We start from the raw sequence: 6,219 nt of genomic DNA on the forward strand, positions 1-6,219 counted from the left end.
CTCCTCTCCTCTCCTCTCCTCTCCCTCTCCCCCTTCTCCTCCCCCTCCTTCCCTTACCCCCTTCTCCTTTCTTCCCCCCTCCCTCTCCCCCTTCTCCTCCCCCCTCTCCCCACCCCTTCTCCTCTCCTTTCCTCCCCCTCCCCCACCCCTTCTCCTCTCTCCTCTCCTCTCCCCCCTCCTCTCCTCTCCCCCCTCCTCTCCTCTCCCCCTCCTCTCTCCGCCCTCCTCTCCTCTCTCCTCTCTCCCCCCCTCCTCTCCTCTCCCCCTCCTCTCATCTCTCTCCCCTCTCTCCTCTCTCCTCTCTCCTCTCTCCTTTCTCCTCTCTCCCCCCTCCTCTCCTCTCCCCCTCCTCTCTCCTCTCTCTCTCTCTCCTCTCCCCCCCTCCTCTCTCCCCTCTCCCCCCTCTCCTCTCTCTCTCTCTCCTCTCTCCTCTCCCCTCCTCTCTCCCCTCTCTCCTCTCCCCCCCTCCTCTCTCCCCTCTCCCCCCTCTCCTCTCTCTCTCTCTCCTCTCTCCTCTCCCCTCCTCTCTCCTCTCCTCTCTCTCCAGGTTTGCTGGGTGCCACCTCACTAATGAAGCTGATTAAACCACAAGGTAACCCTGAGAAACCCTTTCCTCTTCCGTCTGCTCTCATTTTCTTTAGATTCATCACAAGTCTTGTTATATGTTTGTAACTTTTAATTAAAAAAAAAAAAATTTGCAAGGGAGCTCCCCACTCACTCACCCTGAATATATCTCTATAGAGAGAGAGAGCTAGGGAAGGAGAGAGAGAGGGGGGAGAGGAGAGGGGTGGAGAGAGAGAGACAGCCAGAGCGAGAGACAGACAGAGAGAGAGAGAGAGAGAGAGACAGAGAGACAGAGCGAGTGCACACCACACGCTGCGCTCCTCGTGCGGCTGACACCCCTGCTGATCTCTAACTCATACAAAGGGAAGAACGCTTCCTGCCTGTTTTTACTGTCCTGGTGCTCGTGTCGTGTTCAGTTGGGGGGGGGGGGGGGGGATATGTCTGTTATATGATAATGAGTGTTTTGTGTATCACCCCTCCCATGTGTATGATGCATATGACACCCCCCCTCTCCCTCTCTCATCTCCCCCCCCCCTCCCTCTCTCCCCCCCCCTCCCCTCCAGCCCCTCAGGTGAAGGGTGAGCTGGGGGAGGGGGAGGGGGAGGGGGAGGGGGTGCAGATCTCCTCCTCTCAGGCTCATGGTTTCCTGTCTCACTCGCGGCCGCGACGCAACGCTGGCAAGTGGCATCGAAACGTCCCGGACTTCCAGGCGTATTACCGGTACTACAACAGCATCGGACACAACGAGGGGGTGAGAGAGAGAGAGACCCCGACCCCCACCCCTACCCCAAACCTAACCACCACCCCCACCCCAACCCCAAACCTAACCACCACCCCCACACCAACCCAACCCCAACCCAACCCCAACACAACCCCCACACCAACCCCAACACAACGAGGGGGTGAGAGAGAGAGAGACCCCCACCCCAACCCTAACCACCACCCCCACCCCAACCCAACCCCAACACAACGAGGGGGTGAGAGAGAGAGACCCCCACCCCCACCCCTACCCCAAACCTAACCACCACCCCCACCCCAACCCCAAACCTAACCACCACCCCCACCCCAACCCAACCCCAACACAACCCCAACACAACCCCCACACCAACCCCAACACAACGAGGGGGTGAGAGAGAGAGAGACCCCCACCCCAACCCTACCCCAAACCTAACCACCACCCCCACCCCAACCCCAAACCTAACCACCACCCCCACCCCAACCCAACCCCAACCCAACCCCAACACAACCCCCACACCAACCCCAACACAACGAGGGGGTGAGAGAGAGAGAGACCCCGACCCGACCCCTACCCCAAACCTAACCACCACCCCCACCCCAACCCAACCCCAACACAACGAGGGGGTGAGAGAGAGAGAGACCCCGACCCCCACCACTACCCTGACCACTACCACAACCCCAACCCAACCCCAACCCCAACCCCCACCCCAACCCCAATACAACGAGGGGGTGAGAGAGAGAGACCCCGACCCCCACCCCTACCCCAAACCTAACCACCACCCCCACCCCAACCCAACCCCAACCCCAACCCCAACCCCAACACAACGAGGGGGTGAGAGAGAGAGAGAGACCCCGACCCCGACCCCCACCCCTACCCCAAACCTAACCAGCACCCCCAACCCAACCCAACCCAACCCAACCCCCACACCAACCCCAACCACTACCAAAACCCCAACCCCAACCCCCACCCCCAACCCCAAACCTAACCACCACCCCCAACCCAACCCAACCCAACCCAACCCCCACACCAACCCCAACCCCAACACAACGAGGGGGTGAGAGAGAGAGACCCCAACCCCCACCCCTACCAAAACCCCAAACCTAACCACCACCCCCACCCCAACCCAACCCAACCCCAACCCCCACACCAACCCCAACCCCCACACCAACCCCAACCCCAACCCCAACACAACGAGGGGGTGAGAGAGAGAGACCCCAACCCCCACCCCTACCAAAACCCCAAACCTAACCACCACCCCCACCCCAACCCAACCCAACCCCAACCCCCACACCAACACAACGAGGGGGTGAGAGAGAGAGAGACCCCGACCCTAACCACTACCACAACCCCAAACCTAACCCCTATCACCACCCCAACCCAACCCCAACCCCCACCCCAACCCCAACCACTACCAAAACCCCAACCCCAACCCCCACCCCATCCCTAACCCCAACCCCAATCCAAACCACTACCACCTCCCCAACCCTAACCCCAACCCTAACCCCTACCCCTCTGTGTTGTTATTAGAGTCATGTCTTGTAATCTCCTCTGTGTTGTTATCAGAGTCATGTCTTGTAATCTCCTCTGCGTTGTTATCAGAGTCATGTCTTGTAATCTCCTCTGTGTTGTTATCAGAGTCATGTCTTGTAATCTCCTCTGCGTTGTTATCAGAGTCATGTCTTGTAATCTCCTCTGCGTTGTTATCAGAGTCATGTCTTGTAATCTCCTCTGTGTTGTTATCAGAGTCATGTCTTGTAATCTCCTCTGTGTTGTTATCAGAGTCATGTCTTGTAATCTCCTCTGCGTTGTTATCAGAGTCATGTCTTGTAATCTCCTCTGTGTTGTTATCAGAGTCATGTCTTGTAATCTCCTCTGTGTTGTTATCAGAGTCATGTCTTGTAATCTCCTCTGCGTTGTTATCAGAGTCATGTCTTGTAATCTCCTCTGTGTTGTTATCAGAGTCATGTCTTGTAATCTCCTCTGTGTTGTTATCAGAGTCATGTCTTGTAATCTCCTCTGCGTTGTTATCAGTCATGTCTTGTAATCTCCTCTGCGTTGTTATCAGAGTCATGTCTTGTAATCTCCTCTGCGTTGTTATCAGAGTCATGTCTTGTAATCTCCTCTGCGTTGTTATCAGAGTCATGTCTTGTAATCTCCTCTGCGTTGTTATCAGAGTCATGTCTTGTAATCTCCTCTGTGTTGTTATCAGAGTCATGTCTTGTAATCTCCTCTGCGTTGTTATCAGAGTCATGTCTTGTAATCTCCTCTGCGTTGTTATCAGAGTCATGTCTTGTAATCTCCTCTGTGTTGTTATCAGAGTCATGTCTTGTAATCTCCTCTGCGTTGTTATCAGAGTCATGTCTTGTAATCTCCTCTGCGTTGTTATCAGTCATGTCTTGTAATCTCCTCTGCGTTGTTATCAGAGTCATGTCTTGTAATCTCCTCTGCGTTGTTATCAGAGTCATGTCTTGTAATCTCCTCTGCGTTGTTATCAGAGTCATGTCTTGTAATCTCCTCTGTGTTGTTATCAGAGTCATGTCTTGTAATCTCCTCTGCGTTGTTATCAGAGTCATGTCTTGTAATCTCCTCTGCGTTGTTATCAGTCATGTCTTGTAATCTCCTCTGCGTTGTTATCAGAGTCATGTCTTGTAATCTCCTCTGCGTTATCAGAGTCATGTCTTGTAATCTCCTCTGCGTTGTTATCAGAGTCATGTCTTGTAATCTCCTCTGCGTTGTTATCAGAGTCATGTCTTGTAATCTCCTCTGTGTTGTTATCAGAGTCATGTCTTGTAATCTCCTCTGCGTTGTTATCAGAGTCATGTCTTGTAATCTCTGCGTTGTTATCAGTCATGTCTTGTAATCTCCTCTGCGTTGTTATCAGAGTCATGTCTTGTAATCTCCTCTGCGTTGTTATCAGAGTCATGTCTTGTAATCTCCTCTGCGTTGTTATCAGAGTCATGTCTTGTAATCTCCTCTGCGTTGTTATCAGAGTCATGTCTTGTAATCTCCTCTGCGTTGTTATCAGAGTCATGTCTTGTAATCTCCTCTGTGTTGTTATCAGAGTCATGTCTTGTAATCTCCTCTGTGTTGTTATCAGAGTCATGTCTTGTAATCTCCTCTGTGTTGTTATCAGAGTCATGTCTTGTAATCTCCTCTGCGTTGTTATCAGAGTCATGTCTTGTAATCTCCTCTGTGTTGTTATCAGAGTCATGTCTTGTAATCTCCTCTGCGTTGTTATCAGAGTCATGTCTTGTAATCTCCTCTGTGTTGTTATCAGAGTCATGTCTTGTAATCTCCTCTGTGTTGTTATCAGAGTCATGTCTTGTAATCTCCTCTGCGTTGTTATCAGTCATGTCTTGTAATCTCCTCTGCGTTGTTATCAGAGTCATGTCTTGTAATCTCCTCTGTGTTGTTATCAGAGTCATGTCTTGTAATCTCCTCTGCGTTGTTATCAGAGTCATGTCTTGTAATCTCCTCTGCGTTGTTATCAGAGTCATGTCTTGTAATCTCCTCTGCGTTGTTATCAGAGTCATGTCTTGTAATCTCCTCTGCGTTGTTATCAGAGTCATGTCTTGTAATCTCCTCTGCGTTGTTATCAGAGTCATGTCTTGTAATCTCCATTCTCCCGCAGCTCTATGAGATTGATCGGATCCGCATGCTGTACCAGCAGATGCGTCACTTGGAGCAGGTCCACGGACCCAACGCCCCGTACTACCAGCACACCCTGGGCCTGCCGCCCGCCAAGTGCGACCCTCTGAAAGACAGCAAGTGCAAGACCCCGCCCCCGGAGGCACAAGCCCCGCCCCCCAGCACGGCCCCAGCCCCGCCCCCGGTCAGCCAGGCGGGAGTGCAGTACCTGTGTGACCCCCGCGACCCCCGCTGCCGCCCCTACGTCGTGTACAGCGCCAGCCCCTTCCCCTGCGACCCCCGCTTCGACCCTGCCTGCGCCCCCCCCGCCCCCCCCCCCAAGCAAGAGAAGAAACCCCCTCCCCCTCCCCATGCAGCCCCCCCCCAAACCCTACAAGGCCATGGAGTACGACTGTGATCCTTACTGGGACCCCGACTGCCTTCGAGAGACACCCCTCATGCTGACCAAGGGGAAAACACACCCCCCTCCGCCCCCCGCCCCCCAGCCAGAGGAGGAGGAGGAGGAGGAGGAAGAGGAAGAGGCCCCGCCCCCTCCCGGCCCCGCCCCCTCCCGCAAGAAGGGCCCGTATTACACCGTCCACGGGCAGCATTACAACTACGACCCCTACGATCCCTACAGCTACGTCTACCACCGGCAGCCGAGCCAGTGAAACAGCACCCCCGTGTGGCTGCAGAAGTGTACTGCGGGGAGAGAGAGAGTGCGCCACGCAGAGCCAAAAAACAAACAAAAAAAGATTAGTACTTAATTAAAAAAAATAAAATAAAATGTTACTTCTTATTTCCAGTATTGAAGAGTATTAAACAGAACCTTTTTTTTTTTTGGATGGGGTGTTCAGAACTCCAGTAAATGAATCGCGATGTTTTTATGTTTCCCAGAAGTCCCTCCTGCTGTGGTCCGTGCTGCGACACGTTGAAATGTCTGTGAGAGGTTTGGATGTAAAATAACACCAAAAATAAATAAATGCTGTATTGCCACATTTATTAAACCGTCTGCTTCGTGTCCGTTTCTTATTATAACTGTGCTTTTGTGTGCGAATCAATCAATCAATCAATCAATCAATCACTGTCCTATCTATCAGTGAGTGAGTGCCATTTTTTTTAAGAAATTAATTAATTAATTAGCCGGGCGACTTAAAATTGTTACACGATATCACATTATTTTTACATACAATTCCCTATTTATACAGTTGGGTTTTTACTGGAGCAGTCTAGGTAAAGTACCTTGCTCAAGGGTACAGCAGCAGTGTCCCCCCCACCTGGGATTGAAC

The 6,219-nt window shown here is 52.5% G+C and overlaps 1 pseudogene; it reads left to right on the forward strand.

The window, feature by feature from the left end:
- LOC117968648 (uncharacterized) overlaps nucleotides 1-5,937 on the forward strand; it is an 8,269-nt pseudogene extending 2,332 nt beyond the window's left edge.
- The last annotated feature ends 282 nt before the right edge of the window (nucleotides 5,938-6,219 follow it).

Source organism: Acipenser ruthenus, unplaced genomic scaffold (genome assembly GCF_902713425.1).
Source record: "Acipenser ruthenus unplaced genomic scaffold, fAciRut3.2 maternal haplotype, whole genome shotgun sequence".
Lineage (NCBI taxonomy): Eukaryota > Metazoa > Chordata > Actinopteri > Acipenseriformes > Acipenseridae > Acipenser > Acipenser ruthenus.